The sequence below is a fragment of the Engystomops pustulosus genome, chromosome 8, assembly GCF_040894005.1.
Source record: "Engystomops pustulosus chromosome 8, aEngPut4.maternal, whole genome shotgun sequence".
NCBI classification, from domain to species: domain Eukaryota; kingdom Metazoa; phylum Chordata; class Amphibia; order Anura; family Leptodactylidae; genus Engystomops; species Engystomops pustulosus.
This window is the reverse complement of record NC_092418.1, coordinates 36,559,092-36,579,070: the sequence shown is the minus strand read 5'-3', so window position 1 is coordinate 36,579,070 and position 19,979 is coordinate 36,559,092.

Below are 19,979 nucleotides of genomic sequence, written 5' to 3'. Positions count from 1 at the left end.
ATGGAGAGGTGTCACAGACAGAGCTTTCTCCATACAGCAGGGGTACGTATTGCAGCTAACACCCCAGATTGGTGCGGGCAAGGAGGAGTAAATGACTATAGGAGGAGGCTGGAGGACAGGATGAGGCTAGAAGACAGGGAGGCTGGAGGACAGGAGGAGGATGCTGAATGACAGGAGGATAGAGGACAGGATGGGCTAGAGCAGAGGTCCCCAACCGCCGGTCCGCGGACCAGGACTGGGCCATTGGAGTCTATCAGCCGGTCCGCGCAGGGGCGAGCGCCTCCTGCTGTACGAGGGGGCGGCACCGTGCTCCCGCCAGCCGGCCCGCATCCTACTCCCACGCGCCCTCCGGCCCACACTCCAGCCGGCAAGAGGCTCCCTGCGCCAGCCGGCACTGAGCTGCCGCCTGCCCCTTCTGCCGGCCGGAAAGCGCCGAGTTCCCGCAGGCCGCCCGGAACCGAGCTCCCGTTTGCACGGCCTCCGGCCACCATCGTTCTCCCGCCCGCGCTCTGGTCCCTGCCTGCCGAAACCAAGCAGCCCGCCCCCAGGGACCGAGCTCTCAAGTGCCTAGCCGGCATGCACCAATCTTCCGACCACCTGGCACCGAGCTCCTGCCCGTATGCCAGTTGGCCGGCACCATGCTGCGGCAGCCCACTGGACAGCACCGGGTGCCCGGCTCCTCCACTCCCCGCATACCTGTCAGGACCATAAAAAAAGGTAATGTAACTTTATCTGTGCATGTATATATTTATGTGTTCGTGTATGTATATGTGTGTGTATATGTGTATGTGTGTGTGTGTGTGTGTGTGTGTGTATATATAAGTGCATATGCTGTATGAGTGTTTATGCATATTCTGTATATGTTGTGTATGTATGTATGTGTGTATGTATGTATGTGCAGTGTGTGCATATGCTGTATATACTGTTTGTATATGTGTGTATATATGCTTTATGTATATGTAGTATTTGTGATATTTATCAGAGCTTCTATTTTGTACTACATGGCAATACGCTGTATGCATTTTATATTACATGGCGATACGCTGAATGCATTTTATACTACATGGCGATACGCTGTATGCATTTTATACTATATGGCGTTATTCTGTATGCATTTTATACTACATGGTGATACGCTGTACGCATTTTATACTACATGGCAATATGCTGTACGCATTTTATACTACATGGCGATACGCTGTATGCATTTTATACTACATGGCGATACGCTGTATTCATTTTATACTACATGGCAGCACGCTGTTTGCATTTTATACTACATGGCGATACGCTGTATGCATTTTATACTACATGGCGATAAGCTGTATGCATTTTATACTACATGGGGGTATTCTGTATGCATTTTATACTACATGGCGGTATTCTGTATGCATTTTATACTACATGGTGATACGCTGTATGCATTTTATACTACATGGCGCTATGCTGTATGCATTTTATACTACATGGTGATACACTGTATGCATTTTATACTACATAGCGATACGCTGTATGCATTTTATACTACATGGCGATACGCTGTATGCATTTTATACTACATGGCGGCACGCTGTATGCATTTTATACTACATGGCGATACGCTGTATGCATTTTATACTACATGGGGGTATTCTGTATGCATTTTATACTACATGGGGGTATTCTGTATGCATTTTATACTACATGGCGGTATTCTGTATGCATTTTATACTACATGGCGGTATTCTGTATGCATATTATACTACATGGCGATACACTGTATGCATTTTATACTACATGGCGATACGCTGTATGCATTTTATACTACATGGGGGTATTCCGTATGCATTTTATACTACATGGGGGTATTCTGTATGCATTTTATACTACATGGCGGTATTCTGTATGCATTTTATACTACATGGTGATACGCTGTATGCATTTTATACTACATGGCGATACGCTGTATGCATTTTATACTACATGGCGATACGCTGTATGCATTTTATACTACATGGCGATACGCTGTATGCATTTTATACTCCATGGCGATACGCTGTATGCATTTTATACTACATGGCGATACGCTGTATGCATTTTATACTACATGGCGGTATGCTGTATGCATTTTATACTACATGGCGATACACTGTATGCATTTTATACTACATGGCGATACGCTGTATGCATTTTATACTACATAGCGATATGCTGTATGCATTTTATACTACATGGCGATACGCTGTATGCATTTTGCATTGCTTTATTTTTACACCAAACCAATATAATGGATCTGGTCCGGACACTCCCTGATATTTTATATTACAAGCTCCACCCCTCCATAAGCCCACCCCATATGACCAAAGCCCCGCCCCCACCCCCACCGGAACATGGAAAACTGGTCTAGCTTAAAGCCGGTCCCTGGTGCAAAAAAGGTTGGGGACCTCTGGGCTAGAGGATAGGAGGATGCTGGGGGACAATAGGATGAGGCAGGGGGACAGTAGGATGAGGCTGGAGGATAGGAGGATGCTGGGGGACAATTGGATGAGGGTGTTGGACAGGAGGATGAGCTGGAGGATATGATAATGCTGGGTGACAGTAGGACGAGGCTGTGTGATAGGAGGACGAGGCTGGGGACAGGAGAAGGCTGGAGGACAGGATGAGGATAAAGGACTGAGGGGCTGGAGAACAGGAGCAGGAGGCTGGAGAAGGCTGGAGGACGGGAGAAGGAGGCTGGAGGACAGGAGCCACAGGAGAAGGCTGGAGGACAGGATGCTGCTGGAGCAGGCTGGGGGACAGGAGTAGGATAGATGACAGAGGGGCTGGGGGACAGGAGGAGGATGGGAGAAGGAAGCTGGAGGACAGGAGGCGGCTAGAGGACAGGAGGCCACAGGATGAGGAGGCTGGAGGACAGGAGGCCACAGGGTGAGGAGGCTGGGGGACAGGAGGCCACAGGATGAGGAGGCTGGGGGACAGGAGGCCACAGGATGAGGAGGCTGGGGGACAGGAGGCCACAGGATGAGGAGGCTGGGGGACAGGAGGCCACAGGATGAGGAGGCTGGAGGACAGGGGGCTACAGGAGGAGGATAGAGGACAGGGAGGCTGGTGGACAGGAGGAAGATGCTAGGGGACAGGAGGAGATTGCTAAAGGAGGAAGAGGATAGAGGGCAGTGTGGGGTGGAGGATAGGAGGAAGCTGGAGGACAGGAGGAGAATAGAGCACAGAGGGGCTAGAGAACAGGAGGAGGCTGGAGGATGGGAGGAGGTGGCTGGGGGACGGGAGAAGGGGGCTGGAGGACAGGGGCCACAGGAGGAGGCTGGAGGACAGGGGCCACAGGAGGAGGACTGGAGGCCACAGGATGAGGAGGCTGGAGGACAGAGTACTACAGGAGGGTGTGGAGGACAGGAGACCACAGGAGGAGGCTGGAGGACAGGAGACCACAGGAGGAGGCTGGAGAACAGGAGACCACAGGAGGAGGCTGGAGAACAGGTGACCACAGGAGGAGGCTGGAGGACAGGAGGCTACAGGAGGAGGCTGAAGGACAGGAGGCTACATGACAAGACTGGAGGACAGGGGGCTACAGGAGGAGGCTGGAGGACAGGGGGCTACAGGAGGAGGCTGGAGGACACAAGCTACAGTAGAAGGCTGGAGGACACAAGCTACAGTAGGAGGCTGGAGGACACGAGCTACAGTAGGAGGCTGGAGGACACGAGCTACAGTAGGAGGCTGGAGGACACGAGCTACAGGAGGAGGCTGGAGGACACAAGCTACAGGAGGAGGCTGGAGGACACAAGCTACAGGAGGAGGCTGGAGGACACAAGCTACAGGAGGAGGCTGGAGGACACGAGCTACAGGAGGAGGCTGGAGGACACGAGCTACAGTAGGAGGCTGGAGGACACGAGCTACAGGAGGAGGCTGGAGGACACAAGCTACAGGAGGAGGCTGGAGGACACAAGCTACAGGAGGAGGCTGGAGGACACAAGCTACAGGAGGAGGCTGGAGGACACGAGCTACAGGAGGAGGCTGGAGGACATGAGCTACAGGAATAGGCTGGAGGACACGAGCTACAGGAGGAGGCTGGAGGACACGAGCTACAGGAGGAGGCTGGAGGACATGAGCTACAGGAATAGGCTGGAGGACACGAGCTACAGGAGGAGGCTGGAGGACACGAGCTACAGGAGGAGGCTGGAGGACACGAGCTACAGGAGGAGGCTGGAGGACACGAGCTACAGGAGGAGGCTGGAGGACATGAGCTACAGGAATAGGCTGGAGGACACGAGCTACAGGAGGAGGCTGGAGGACACAAGCTACAGGAGGAGGCTGGAGGACACGAGCTACAGGAGGAGGCTGGAGGACACGAGCTACAGGAGGAGGCTGGAGGACACGAGCTACAGGAGGAGGCTGGAGGACATGAGCTACAGGAATAGGCTGGAGGACACGAGCTACAGGAGGAGGCTGGAGGACATGAGTTACAGGAATAGGCTGGAGGACACGAGCTACAGGAGGAGGCTGGAGGACACGAGCTACAGGAGGAGGCTGGAGGACACGAGTTACAGGAGGAGGCTGGAGGACATGAGCTACAGGAGGAGGCTGGAGGACAGAAGACCACTTGAGGAGGATAGAGAACTGGGACCTCACCATGTGAGGAGCAGTAGGAGTACAGATAGGATTATGTGTAAGTTTGGGGAGATAAATAAAAGTGAAAAACTAAATGTAAAGGGAGGATAAAATTAAAGAGGGGTTTTGTATGTTGCATTAGGGGGTCCATGGGGGGGGGTTGGCAAAAGTTAGCAGCATTGTACTATGTACTATGCTCGTGGGAGTGGTTTAGAAAAAGGGGGAGGGGCTTTTTGTCCCTCTTTCTCTCGCCCAAAAGTTGGGAGGTATGCTTGCAACATGCTGCCTGAAGATCGGATACTACGTACATTCTGCTGAGCTGCTCCTGCTCTATAACAAGCTTCCTTGTTCTACGTGCATGGGGCTTGGTGCTACACTTATTAGAGTCAAAATAGCTTAGAGACAGGGGCGCACCTGCCATGAGGCGAGTTGAGATTCTCGCCTCAGGCGGCGCGCCTCCTGCTAGACGAGGGGGCGGCGTCGGGGTCCCGCCTGCCGGCATGTTCTCCGGCCGCCACGTCCCCCGCCCCCCCCCACCGTCAGCCGGCGCATGGACCTGGCCTCCACATCAACCCGCCTGCTGGCACTTCCCTACGCGGCCCGCCCATCACATGAACACGCCCGCTGGCCGGCAAACTCCCCCGCGTCCCGCCCATCACAGCCACCCGGCGGCACATTTCGCCCCGCATCCCGCCCATCACATCCACCCGCTCACCGGCATTTCTCCTCGCAGCCCGCCCATCACATCAACATGCCCGCTGGCCGGCACACTCCCCAGCGGACCGCCCATCACATCAAACCAGCGGCACTTCCTCTCGCGGCCCGCCCTTCACATCCACCATCCCGCCAGCCGGCACTTTCCCACGCGGTCCGCTCATCATATCCACCGGCCGCCCGGCACTTCCCCTCGCGGCCCGCCGGCCGGCACATCCACCCGCCCGGCAAAGGTACCTGCCCCGGTCCAAAGTCCACACCGGTTCCCCACCCCCCGCTCGGATTCCCTCCCCCGGCTCGCTCCCCCCCCCCCCGGCTCCGATCCCGCCCCCCCCCCCCCCCCCCCCCGCGCTCCGTTTCCCCCCTTTCCCCCCTTTCCCCCGGGACTGATTCCCACCTCCCTGGCAAAGCCCACCCCCCCCCCACTGGAGGACAAGGCCAACGATGGAAGAAGAAAAAAGGTAAGGTAACTTCTTTGTATGTATGTATATGTAAGTATGGATGTATATATATATTTGTATATTCTGTATGTGGTATATGTATGTGTGTGTGTATATTTGGTGTATATACTGTTTATAAATGTATTTGCTTCAGTGTAGTCAGTATGTATGTGTGTACATTCAGCATGCCACCATGTAAAATATAACATATGGCGGCACGCTGTATGTATTTTATGGTATATGGCGGCACGCTGTATATATTATATACTATATAGGGGCACGCTGTATGTATTGTAGGGTATATGGCAGCATCTGTATGTATTATATGGTGGCACGCTGTATATATTATATGGTATATGGCGGCACACTGTATGTATTATATGGTATATGACAGCACACTGTATGTATTATATGGTATATGGCGGCACGCTGTATGTATTATATGGTATATGGCGGCACACTGTATGTATTATATGGTATATGGGGGCACGCTGTATGTATTATATGGTATATGGCGGCACGCTGTATGTATTATATGGTATATGGCGGCACACTGTATGTATTATATGGTATATGGCGGCACGCTGTATGTATTGTATGGTATATGGCAGCACGCTGTATGTATTATATGGTATATGGCGGCACGCTGTATGTATTATATGGTATATGGCGGCACACTGTATGTATTATATGGTATATGGCGGCACGCTGTATGTATTATATGGTATATGGCGGCACACTGTATGTATTATATGGTATATGGCAGCACGCTGTATGTATTATATGGTATATGGCGGCACGCTGTATGTATTATATGGTATATGGCGGCACACTGTATGTATTATATGGTATATGGGGGCACACTGTATGTATTATATGGTATATGGCGGCATGCTGTATGTATTATATGGTATATGGGGGCACACTGCATGTATTGTATGGTATATGGCAGCACACTGTATGTATTATATGGTATATGGGGGCACACTGCATGTATTGTATGGTATATGGCGGCACACTGTATGTATTATATGGTATATGGGGGCACACTGCATGTATTGTATGGTATATGGCGGCACACTGTATGTATTATATGGTATATGGGGGCACACTGCATGTATTGTATGGTATATGGCGGCACACTGTATGTATTATATGGTATATGGTGGCACACTGCATGTATTGTATGGTATATGGGGGCACGCTGTGTGTATTATATGGTGTATGGGGGCATGCTGTATGTATTATATGGTATATGGCTGCACGCTGTATGTATTATATGGTATATGGCGGCATGCTGTATTTATTATATGGTATATGGCGGCACGCTGTATGTATTATATGGTATATGGCTGCACGCTGTATGTATTATATGGTATATGGCAGCACGCTGTATGTATTATATGGTATATGGCGGCACGCTGTATGTATTATATGGTATATGGCAGCACACTGTATATATTAAATGGTATATGGCGGCACGCTGTATTGATTTTATATTATATGGCGGATTGTTGTATGTATTTTGTTCTTTGTGGTAGCTCACTCTGTTTATAATATAGTACAATGGGAAGCTATATGTATTTTGCATTGCTTTATTTTCACATTAAACCAATATGATTGGGTCTGGTCCTGACACTCCTTTATATATTACATATATGGAGTGGGGGGGGGGCGTCTTTCTATAGCTCGCCTCAGGCAGCAGAAAGGCTAGGTGCACCCCTGCTTAGAGAGTGTGCGCTCTGGCATCCTTCCTGATACATGGGGGCAGCCGCTGCCTGCTGGTATCCTTCCTGACACATTGGGCATTTTTGATACGTGGGGGCAGCTGATGGCATCCTGACATATGGGGCATTACCGACACCTTTAGCAGCTGCTGGCATCCTTACTGACGCCTGGGGCGGCTGCTGGCATCCTTACTGACACTTGAGGCATTACTGACACCTGGGGCAGCTGCTGGCATCCTTCCTGACACCTGGGGCATTACTGACACCTGGGGCAGCTGCTGGCATCCTTACTGACACCTGGGGTATTACTGACACCTGGAGCAGTTGCTGGCATCCTTACTGACACCTGGGGCAGCTGCTGGCATCCTTCCTGACACCTGGGGGCATTACTGACACCTGGGGCAGTTGCTGGCATCCTTCCTGACACCTGGGGCAGCTGCTGGCATCCTTCCTGACACATGGGGGCATTACTGACACCTGTCGCAGCTGCTGTCATCCTTACTGACACCTGGGGCATTACTGACACCTGGGGCAGCTGCTGGCATCCTTACTGACACCTGGGGTATTACTGACACCTGGGGCAGTTGCTGGCATCCTTACTGACACCTGCGGCAGCTGCTGGCATCCTTCCTGACACCTGGGGGCATTACTGACACCTGGGGCAGTTGCTGGCATCCTTCCTGACACCTGGGGCAGCTGCTGGCATCCTTCCTGACACATGGGGGCATTACTGACACCTGGGGCAGTTGCTGGCATCCTTACTGACACCTGTCGCAGCTGCTGTCATCCTTACTGACACCTGGGGCATTACTGACACCTGGGGCAGCTGCTGGCATACTGACACATGGGGGCATTACTGACACCTGGGGCAGTTGCTGTCATCCTTACTGACAGCTGGGGCATCACTGACACCTGGGGCAGTTGCTGTCATCCTTACTGACACCTGGGGGAATTACTTATAACTGGGGGCATTCCTGACATGTGGTGAAGCTGCTGGCATCCTTCCTGACACGTGGGACATTACTGTCACCCGGGGCAGCTGCCGGCATCCTTACTGACTCCCGGGGCAGCTGCCGGCATCCTTACTGACACCCGGGGCAGCTGCCGGCATCCTTACTGACACCCGGGACAGCTGCCGGCATCCTTACTGACACCCGGGGCAGCTGCCGGCATCCTTACTGACACCTGGGGCATCACTGACACCCAGGGCAGTTGCTGTCATCCTTACTGACACCTGGGGGCATTACTTACACCTGGGGGCATTCCTGACACCCTTACTGACACATGGGGCATCACTGATACCTAGGGCAGCTGCTGGAATCCTTCCTGACATGTGGGGCATTACTGACACCTGGGGAAGCTGCTGGCATACTGACACATGGGGGCATTACTGACACCTGGGGCAGCTGCTGGCATACTGACTCATGGGGCATCACTGACTCCTACGGCAGCTGCTGGCATCCTTCCTGACACGTGGGGCATTAATGACACCTGGGGCAGCTGCTGGTATACTGACACATGGGGGCATTACTGACACCTGGGGCAGTTGCTGGCATCCTTACTGACACGTGGGACATTACTGACACCTGGGGCAGTTGCTGAGATCCTTACTAACACCTGTAGCAGCTGCTGGCATCCTTACTGACACCTGGGGCACTACTGACACCTGGGGCAATTGCCGGCATCCTTACTGACACCCGGGGCATTACTGGCACCTGGGAAAGCTGCCGGTATTCTTACTGACACATGGGGCATTACTGACACCTGGGGCAGCTGCTGGCATACTGACACATGGGGCATTACTGACACCTTCCTGACATTGGGGGCATTATTGACACCTGGGGCAGCTGCTGCCATCCTGACACATGGGGCATTACTAACACCTAGGGCAGCTGCTGGCATCCTTTATGACACCTGGGGCAGTTGCTAGCATCCTTACTGACACCTGGGGCATTACTGACCCCTCACAGCCCCCGCCAGGGTGGCATCCTTACTGACACCCGGGGCAGCTGCCGGCATCCTTACTGACACGTGGGACATTACTGACACCTGGGGCAGTTGCTGAGATCCTTACTGACACCTGTAGCAGCTGCTGGCATCCTTACTGACACCTGAGGCATTACTGACACCTGGGGCAGTTGCCGGCATCCTTACTGACACCTGGGGCAGCTGCCGGCATCCTTACTGACACCTGGGGCAGCTGCCGGCATCCTTACTCACACCTGGGGCAGCTGCCGGCATCCTTACTGACACCTGGGGCAGCTGCTGGCATCCTTACTGACACCTGGGGGCATTACTGACACCTGGGGCAGTTGCTGGCATCCTTACTGACACCTGGGGCAGCTGCTGGCATCCTTCCTGACACCTGGGGGCATTACTGACACCTGGGGCAGTTACTGGCATCCTTCCTGACACCTGGGGCAGCTGCTGGTATCCTTCCTGACACATGGGGGCATTACTGACACCTGGGGCAGTTGCTGGCATCCTTACTGACACCTGTCGCAGCTGCTGTCATCCTTACTGACACCTGGGGCATTACTGACACCTGGGGCAGCTGCTGGCATACTGACACATGGGGGCATTACTGACACCTGGGGCAGTTGCTGTCATCCTTACTGACAGCTGGGGCATCACTGACACCTGGGGCAGTTGCTCTCATCCTTACTGACACCTGGGGGAATTACTTACACCTGGGGGCATTCCTGACATGTGGTGAAGCTGCTGGCATCCTTCCTGACACGTGGGACATTACTGTCACCCGGGGCAGCTGCCGGCATCCTTACTGACACCCGGGCAGCTGCCGGCATCCTTACTGACACCCGGGGCAGCTGCCGGCATCCTTACTGACACCCGGGGCAGCTGCCGGCATCCTTACTGACACCCGGGGCAGCTGCCGGCATCCTTACTGACACCCGGGGCATTACTGGCACCTGGGGAAGCTGCTGGTATTCTTACTGACACATGGGGCATTACTGACACCTGGGGCAGCTGTTGGCATACTGACACCTGGGGCATCACTGACACCCAGGGCAGTTGCTGTCATCCTTACTGACACCTGGGGGCATTACTTACACCTGGGGGCATTACTTACATTCCTGACACCCTTACTGACACATGGCTGCCGCTGCTGGCATCCTTACTGACACGTCGGACATTACTGACACCTGGGGCAGTTGCTGAGATCCTTACTGACACCTGTAGCAGCTGCCGGCATCCTTACTGACACCTGGGGCAGCTGCTGGCATACTGACTCATGGGGCATCACTGACTCCTAGGGCAGCTGCTGGCATCCTTCCTGACACCTGGGGCATTAATGACACCTGGGACAGCTGCTGGTATACTGACACATGGGGGCATTACTGACACCTGGGGCAGTTGCTGGCATCCTTACTGACACGTGGGACATTACTGACACCTGGGGCAGTTGCTGAGATCCTTACTAACACCTGTAGCAGCTGCTGGCATCCTTACTGACACCTGGGGCACTACTGACACCTGGGGCAATTGCCGGCATCCTTACTGACACCCGGGGCATTACTGGCACCTGGGAAAGCTGCCGGTATTCTTACTGACACATGGGGCATTACTGACACCTGGGGCAGCTGCTGGCATACTGACACATGGGGCATTACTGACACCTTCCTGACATTGGGGGCATTATTGACACCTGGGGCAGCTGCTGCCATCCTGACACATGGGGCATTACTAACACCTAGGGCAGCTGCTGGCATCCTTTATGACACCTGGGGCAGTTGCTAGCATCCTTACTGACACCTGGGGCATTACTGACCCCTCACAGCCCCCGCCAGGGTGGCATCCTTACTGACACCCGGGGCAGCTGCCGGCATCCTTACTGACACGTGGGACATTACTGACACCTGGGGCAGTTGCTGAGATCCTTACTGACACCTGTAGCAGCTGCTGGCATCCTTACTGACACCTGAGGCATTACTGACACCTGGGGCAGTTGCCGGCATCCTTACTGACACCTGGGGCAGCTGCCGGCATCCTTACTGACACCTGGGGCAGCTGCCGGCATCCTTACTCACACCTGGGGCAGCTGCCGGCATCCTTACTGACACCTGGGGCAGCTGCTGGCATCCTTACTGACACCTGGGGGCATTACTGACACCTGGGGCAGTTGCTGGCATCCTTACTGACACCTGGGGCAGCTGCTGGCATCCTTCCTGACACCTGGGGGCATTACTGACACCTGGGGCAGTTACTGGCATCCTTCCTGACACCTGGGGCAGCTGCTGGTATCCTTCCTGACACATGGGGGCATTACTGACACCTGGGGCAGTTGCTGGCATCCTTACTGACACCTGTCGCAGCTGCTGTCATCCTTACTGACACCTGGGGCATTACTGACACCTGGGGCAGCTGCTGGCATACTGACACATGGGGGCATTACTGACACCTGGGGCAGTTGCTGTCATCCTTACTGACAGCTGGGGCATCACTGACACCTGGGGCAGTTGCTCTCATCCTTACTGACACCTGGGGGAATTACTTACACCTGGGGGCATTCCTGACATGTGGTGAAGCTGCTGGCATCCTTCCTGACACGTGGGACATTACTGTCACCCGGGGCAGCTGCCGGCATCCTTACTGACACCCGGGCAGCTGCCGGCATCCTTACTGACACCCGGGGCAGCTGCCGGCATCCTTACTGACACCCGGGGCAGCTGCCGGCATCCTTACTGACACCCGGGGCAGCTGCCGGCATCCTTACTGACACCCGGGGCATTACTGGCACCTGGGGAAGCTGCTGGTATTCTTACTGACACATGGGGCATTACTGACACCTGGGGCAGCTGTTGGCATACTGACACCTGGGGCATCACTGACACCCAGGGCAGTTGCTGTCATCCTTACTGACACCTGGGGGCATTACTTACACCTGGGGGCATTACTTACATTCCTGACACCCTTACTGACACATGGCTGCCGCTGCTGGCATCCTTACTGACACGTCGGACATTACTGACACCTGGGGCAGTTGCTGAGATCCTTACTGACACCTGTAGCAGCTGCCGGCATCCTTACTGACACCTGGGGCAGCTGCTGGCATACTGACTCATGGGGCATCACTGACTCCTAGGGCAGCTGCTGGCATCCTTCCTGACACCTGGGGCATTAATGACACCTGGGACAGCTGCTGGTATACTGACACATGGGGGCATTACTGACACCTGGGGCAGTTGCTGGCATCCTTACTGACACGTGGGACATTACTGACACCTGGGGCAGTTGCTGAGATCCTTACTGACAGCTGTAGCAGCTGCTGGCATCCTTACTGACACCTGGGGCATTACTGACACCTGGGGCAGTTGCTGGCATCCTTACTGACACCCGGGGCATTACTGGCACCTGGGGAAGCTGCTGGTATTCTTACTGACACATGGGGCATTACTGACACCTGGGGCAGCTGCTGGCATACTGACACATGGGGGCATTACTGACACCTTCCTGACATTGGGGGCATTATTGACACCTGGGGCAGCTGCTGCCATCCTGACACATGGGGCATTACTAACACCTAGGGCAGCTGCTGGCATCCTTTATGACACATGGGGCATTACTAACACCTAGGGCAGCTGCTGGCATCCTTTATGACCCATGGGGGCATTACTGACACCTGGGGCAGTTGCTAGCATCCTTACTGACACCTGGGGCATTACTGACCCCTCACAGCCCCCGCCAGGGTGGCATCCTTACTGACACCCGGGGCAGCTGCCGGCATCCTTACTGACACGTGGGACATTACTGACACCTGGGGCAGTTGCTGAGATCCTTACTGACACCTGTAGCAGCTGCTGGCATCCTTACTGACACCTGGGGCATTACTGACACCTGGGGCAGTTGCCGGCATCCTTACTGACACCTGGGGCAGCTGCCGGCATCCTTACTGACACCTGGGGAAGCTGCCGGCATCCTTACTGACACCTGGGGCAGCTGCCGGCATCCTTACTGACACCTGGGGCAGCTGCCGGCATCCTTACTGACACCTGGGGCAGCTGCCGGCATCCTTACTGACACATGGGGCAGCTGCCGGCATCCTTACTGACACATGGGGCATTACTGGCACCTGGGGCAGCTGCTGGTATTTTTACTGACACCTAGGGCATTACCGACACCTGGGGCAGCTTCTGGCATCCTGACACCTTGTGCATTACTGACACCTAGGGCAGCTTCTGGCATCCTTCCTGACACATGGGGGCATTACTGACACCTGGGGCAGCTGCTGGCATCCTGACACATGGGGCATTATTAACACCTAGGGCAGCTGCTGGCATCCTCTTTATGACACATAGGGCATTACTAACACCTAGGGCAGCTGCTGGCATCCTTTATGACCCATGGGGGCATTACTGACACCTGGGGCAGTTGCTAGCATCCTTACTGACACCTGGGGCATTACTGACACCTGGGGCATTACTGACCACTCACAGCCCCCGCCAGGGGGTACTTTCAGCCTCCATAAGTAACAATGCAGTAGACACTTGCACAATATAAAGGGGGTGTCTATCTGTAATGACTGTGAGGCTCCCTGCGCCGAAGCAGCTTCGGCTATAATGTTTAAAAAGTGTTTTAAACCGTGATACATCGGTTTAAAACAATAACAAAAATAAGCTCTGGCACCAGCTCACCCTGAGCTGGTGCTCGGTATTTCCTTCTTATACCTGCCACTTCAAGTGGTAGGTTTCCTTTAATTAATTCTTTTTATTAAAAAATGTTTTTATTAAATGTTTTTAACTGGTTTTTTTTTTTCACTTTTACAGGTAAGCTTGAACAAGCGATCCACTGATAATATAGAACCACGGACCCGATTCTTGTGAATTGCCCCTAACACGCCGCGGTCAGCGCGACCGCGGCGTGTTAGGGCTTAACACCCGCAATCGGAGCCGGGGCTTGACGTAATAGTACTGCATGTTGCAGGAACGCACCTCCCTCCATGCAGTACTATTACGTCAAATGTCGGGAAGGGGTTAAAAGTCTTTAACCCCTTAAGGACGCAGGAATTTTTTTGTTAATTTTTCCCTGTACAGAGCTGTGTGAGGGCTCATTTTCTGCTGACAAATTTTACTTCAAAGTGATGTTATTTATTATTCCATGCCGGGTACTCGGAAGCTGGAAAAAAATCCAAAATTTGGTGAGATTGGCAAACGTTTGCGTCATTTTCTTGCGGGCTCGGTTTTTACGACTTTCGCTGTGTGCCCCAAATATCATCTTTGCTTTATTCTTTGGTACGGTACAATCCCGGTGATACCAAATTTATACAGGTTTTATTGTGTTTTATTACATTTTCAAAAATAAAAAAAATAATGGAGCGCATTTTTCGCTGGGTTTCCCGACAATTTCCGATAAGCGCCGCATTTAACAGGGATTTTTGGTGCACATGATCGGATTTTGGCCCATCGGCACTGGCTTCCACGCAGCACAAATTGGGGGGCGGGCTGTCGGACGCTCCGACGGATTAGGACAACGCGCAGGATTTAACATCGTAAATTGTATCGCAGGACATGCACTCACATGCACCGGGAAGAAGAAGGTGAACTCCGGCAGACCTCAGCGGGGAAGCGACACATGCAGGATCTCTGGTGTACAATGTTGGTGAATCGCGCCGGACTTCCTCTTCCACATGGGGGATCGCAACAGGACCGGGTAAGTAAATGTGTCCCAATATATCTCTCCATCTTCTGACGCTAATAACTGTGACCTTTTGATCCCTTTTTATTACGTTTTCTATGTGATGTAAAATGGTATAAAAGGAGCATTTCAGACATTTGGGCGCCATTTTCTTTTATGGGGTTCACCACTGGCGATAACCGTTTTTATATTTTGATAGATTAGATCGGGCATTGTGAGACGTGGAGGGACCATTTTTGTGATTTATAGTGTTTATTACGTTTTATATCAGTTCTATGGAAGAGGGGGTGATTTGAATTTTTATTATTTTTATTATTTTTTAAACTTTTTTTTACTATTTATTAGACCTTCTAAGGTACTTTAACCCTAGATCAGTGGTGGCGAACCTATGGCACGGGTGCCAGAGGTGGCACTCGGAGCCCTCTCTGTGGGCACCCAGGCCATCACCCAAAAGGTCACCATTCAGGACTGCCCCTCCTGCAGTCACAGGCAGTCCAGAACCGGCCATGTTTAGCTCTATTTTAAAGTGACTTGAAGAGTAAGGGAGGAGTGGGCAGAGCTGGATTATTATTGAAGCCCCTTCTCAGGGCCTGCGATTCATCCTGTTCAGGGGACCATAGAGGAAAGCTACAATAATAATATGAATTTCTCCGTCATTCTACTGTATTGGTGTCTTCAGGGCTCCAATACGTTCGAATCGTTGACACAGCAGGGAGCAATAAGTTACTTTAAATTGCCATTTGGCACTTTGTGAAAAATATGTGGCTTTCGGCACTCAGTCTCTAAAAGGTTCGCCATCACTACCCTAGATGGTCTGATCGTTCCTTCCCTATACTGCAATAATACTTTATTGCAATATTTGGTATTTTTACATAGTATTCATTACATTGGGCAGCACGGTGGCTGAGTGGGTGGCACTCCAGTTCGAGTCCCACCCAGGTCAACATCTGCAAAGAGTTTGTATGTTCTCTCCGTGTTTGCGTGGGTTTCCTCCGGGTCCTCCGGTTTCCTCCCACACTACAAAACATACTGGTAGGCTGTTTAGATAGTGAGCCCATGGGGACAGGGACCAATTTGACATGCTTTGTGCAGCGCTGCATAATCTGTGTGCGTTATATAAATAAATAACAATAATTATTATTATTAATGAGCCCCTGGCTCATTGTAACTAATCTTCGGAAGCCTTGCAGCCTCGGATCTGACAGAGACCTGAGGCTTTCATGGCAACTGATCGCCACTCCCCGATGATGTCCTGGGGAGCAATGATCGGAACAAAGATGGCCGCGCCCATGCGCCACTGTCTTTTTAAATGCTGCTGAAGGCGTTGGCAGAGTTAATGGTAGAAGTGACTGCAGGTGTTAGAGGTGGGTGTTTGCTGCAATATGCAGCAAACCCCACCTCTGTATGAAGAGGGCTCACGGGGTACATTGCAAAGCACGAAGATGTTAATGAGCAGGCTTTTTTTTTTTTGTATTTATGGGTTTAAGAGTCATAACTTAAAAATTTCATGACACATAGGGCTAGTTAAAAGTTAATAAATGTTAAAGGATTTTTGCTCATTTTTTTTATTAGAGTTACAAAAAGTGTGGAACAAAAGGCTTTTTTTTGTAATATATATAGAACATTTTTTAACTGATCAAGTAACTCAAAATGACCATATAAATTAATTTTAGAATTTTTATAAAAACAGTTTGGGGTTAAGCTTCGTTACCCTCTCCATTCAAGTGCATTGAGTCAATGATGTCATGATTGTAGCAGTCTGGTTGCTGCTCTGATTAGACCTACCATCAGACATGTCAGAGTCCCATACAGTCAAATTTTGTTGCCTCCACCTCAGTTTGTACATCATCCTATATCATATTACTGTACAAAACCATAAACTTTTATTTAATTAAAAATTCAAACCGCCCCCCCAGTCCACTAGGTTTTTTATTTTATATATCAAAACCATTTTTTTAATACTCTAGATCATGTTAACTACATTTACCCAGCAAATCTAAAAAAAAAAAATGTGCCTAGTTTAAAAATAAATTCTGACAACATACATGATTACCAAAATAAAAAGGGCAGACTTGGCTTATTAAAGGGACTCATTGGCCCAAATGTACTAGAGCCCCAGCGCCAGTTTTCTCTTGGACTTTGCACAGGTTCTTAAGAAGTGTCTGCACCACATTTGTGTCTAACACGTCCATTATGTGGTGCAACTGCACTATTCTTCATGCGACTCTATTCTTCTGCTATAAAAGAGAGATTCCAGTGCATATTTGGACCGTGCACCAGATTTATCATGCAAAGACTGATAGAATTGTGTTGCAAGCCCTTTGTTAAAGGTGCACCAAAAAAGGTGGTGCACTCTGACGGCTAACAGGTGATGTTTCTTTCCAATCAGATCCAGAACTTCCTGCAACCTCTCCCAGCCTTGACTTGCTGCAAAATTAGATTCTATGGGGCATATTTATCAGGACCTCTGTGCACCGCCAGTGGCGCAGAGGCCCAGAAATAATCGCAACTGCTAGCTTATTGCTAGCTTTTGCGATTATTTTTCACTATCCGCCACCTTCACGCCAGTGGGGCGTGAAGGGGCGTGAAGTGGGGGCGCGGTAGCGCCAGCGTATGATAAATATCCCCCTATATGTCTTCAGCTTCATGTATCATATCTTCACACGTATCGAGATCCCAGCTGTTAGTGCGGAAGCCGGCTGTCACGCACAGCCGAGGTTCCACAGCGATCAAATGGGCTCTGCTTCTGAACCCGGGCAATCGCTAGGACGTTCATGCACTTCAGGATGCAGCAACAGACCGCATTTCCGGACCTACATTTATGTCCAAATGTATTATGGGGTTAATGCTGGAGGAATGTTGGAAATTGTCCAGGAACTGCTGCTTCATTTATTTGGTGAGAATGAAGCCCCCTTTCTTGTGAACTGTTGGGGTCCATTCCTGTGATCGATACGGGTTCCAACAGTCAGACCCCACAGATATGATTGTTATCCCCTATACTGTGCATACTATCCACTAAACCAGGGGTGGCCAATTAATTTTTCCATGGCCACAACACTATCTCAATTATATGATACACACTTTGTCACAGCTGCCATCACTCGTAATTATGGCTCATGAGACGCCCACACCAGGATCACACACATACACCCAGATACACGCTCTTCTAGATCACCTGGACCCACACTGCCTATAGCTACTGCTAGCACAGACACTCACTGCCTATAGCTACTACTAGCCAACAAACACTCACTGGGTATCAAGGCTTAGCAGTAATTCACCTCTCCAGAGTCATAGGAACGTATAGAGCACGTATACAGCATAAAACATATTAAAGGACTATTTAATATGCAAAATAGGCACAATGCTTAATAGTTACACAAATGATGAAATAACAGACATACATAACAGCAAACAGTAAAATAAAAGGGATAAAATAAATAACTGGCATAGAGATCCTCTGTGGAGAAAGCGAGAAAAACCTGGAAAGTCCTGCAAGCTCTGTGCATCTCTGTAGACTGAGAGCGCATTCACACATTGCGTTGCGTCGCGTTTTTTGATGCGTTTTCAAAGGTTTCAGCCTTGATCACATGCTGAGGTTATATTGTTTTTCTACAGCATCTGCTAAAACACAATGTAACCTCAGCATGTGACCAAGGCTGAAGCCTTTGGAATGCATCAAAACACACAAAAAACACGATGCAACGCACCGTGTGAAAGCGCCCTGACAAGAATTGAACCGTGGCATGTTACTTTTAACTAACCACCTAATCCGCCACCTTGGTCTTGTGAGGGAATGTGGCTACACCTGAATCAAGGTGGAAAGTTGGGGACATATTTCCTAATTTCCATATTTCCTCTTTTCCCAAGGATCTCCTGAGAAGAAGATGCACCCACCACATTTCCTAGCATGAATTAACAAATAGAACAATACCAAACACCATTATGAAATGTTGGCCCAATATCCATTTTCTGGGCCCCCTTCCTCTGAAATCCGTGGTGCTCGACACCCCAGGATTATTACAGGATGCTCATTCAGATTTATTGACCAGAAATTGAAATATTTGCTTTATGACCATGTATTTTTTGAAGTGTAATTTTGTCATGTTCTTAAGACTCATGATCAACCATGAGGGCTTGGAGACACACAGGGGCTCATTTACTAAGGGTCCGAATGACGCACTTTCGTCGGGTTTCCTGAATACTTCCGATTTGTTCCACATTGCCCCAGGATTTTGGCGCACATGATCGGATTGTGGTGCATCAGCGCCGGCTTTCACGTGACACAAATAGGGGGGCGTGGCAGTCAGACAACCCGACGGATTCGAAAAAAAATGCGGAATTTAAAAACCGATTTGTGTTGCAAGATCAAGCACTCACAAGCACCGGGAAGAAGAAGGTGAACTCCGGCGGACCTCGGCGCAGCAGCGACACCTGGTGGACATCGGGCGCACGACCTTAGTGAATCCCGGCAGACCTGAATCCTCGTTGGACAACGCACCGCGGGAACGCGACTGGACCGGGTAAGTAAATGTGCCCCAATGTCTTTATCAATTAAGTGACACAGGAAACCAATTAACAATTCTTTTGATAATGGGGAATAAGGGAATCACAGCGGGGTTGGAACAGTTGGTCTACGGACCAGGTGCTAATTATGTTATCTCATAGGAGAAAGGTAACTTCCCCTTAGCACCTATCATAAGAAGGGACCTCATAACCCATAATTTATGACAGTACTCACCTTTCAAATGGTCTCTCCGGTGGCAGCTGTCTTATGTCTTGCAGCATGGCACCCAGATTTGACGACGTCATTGAGTTACTGGCATCAGGAGCCATGCAGCTCATAGTG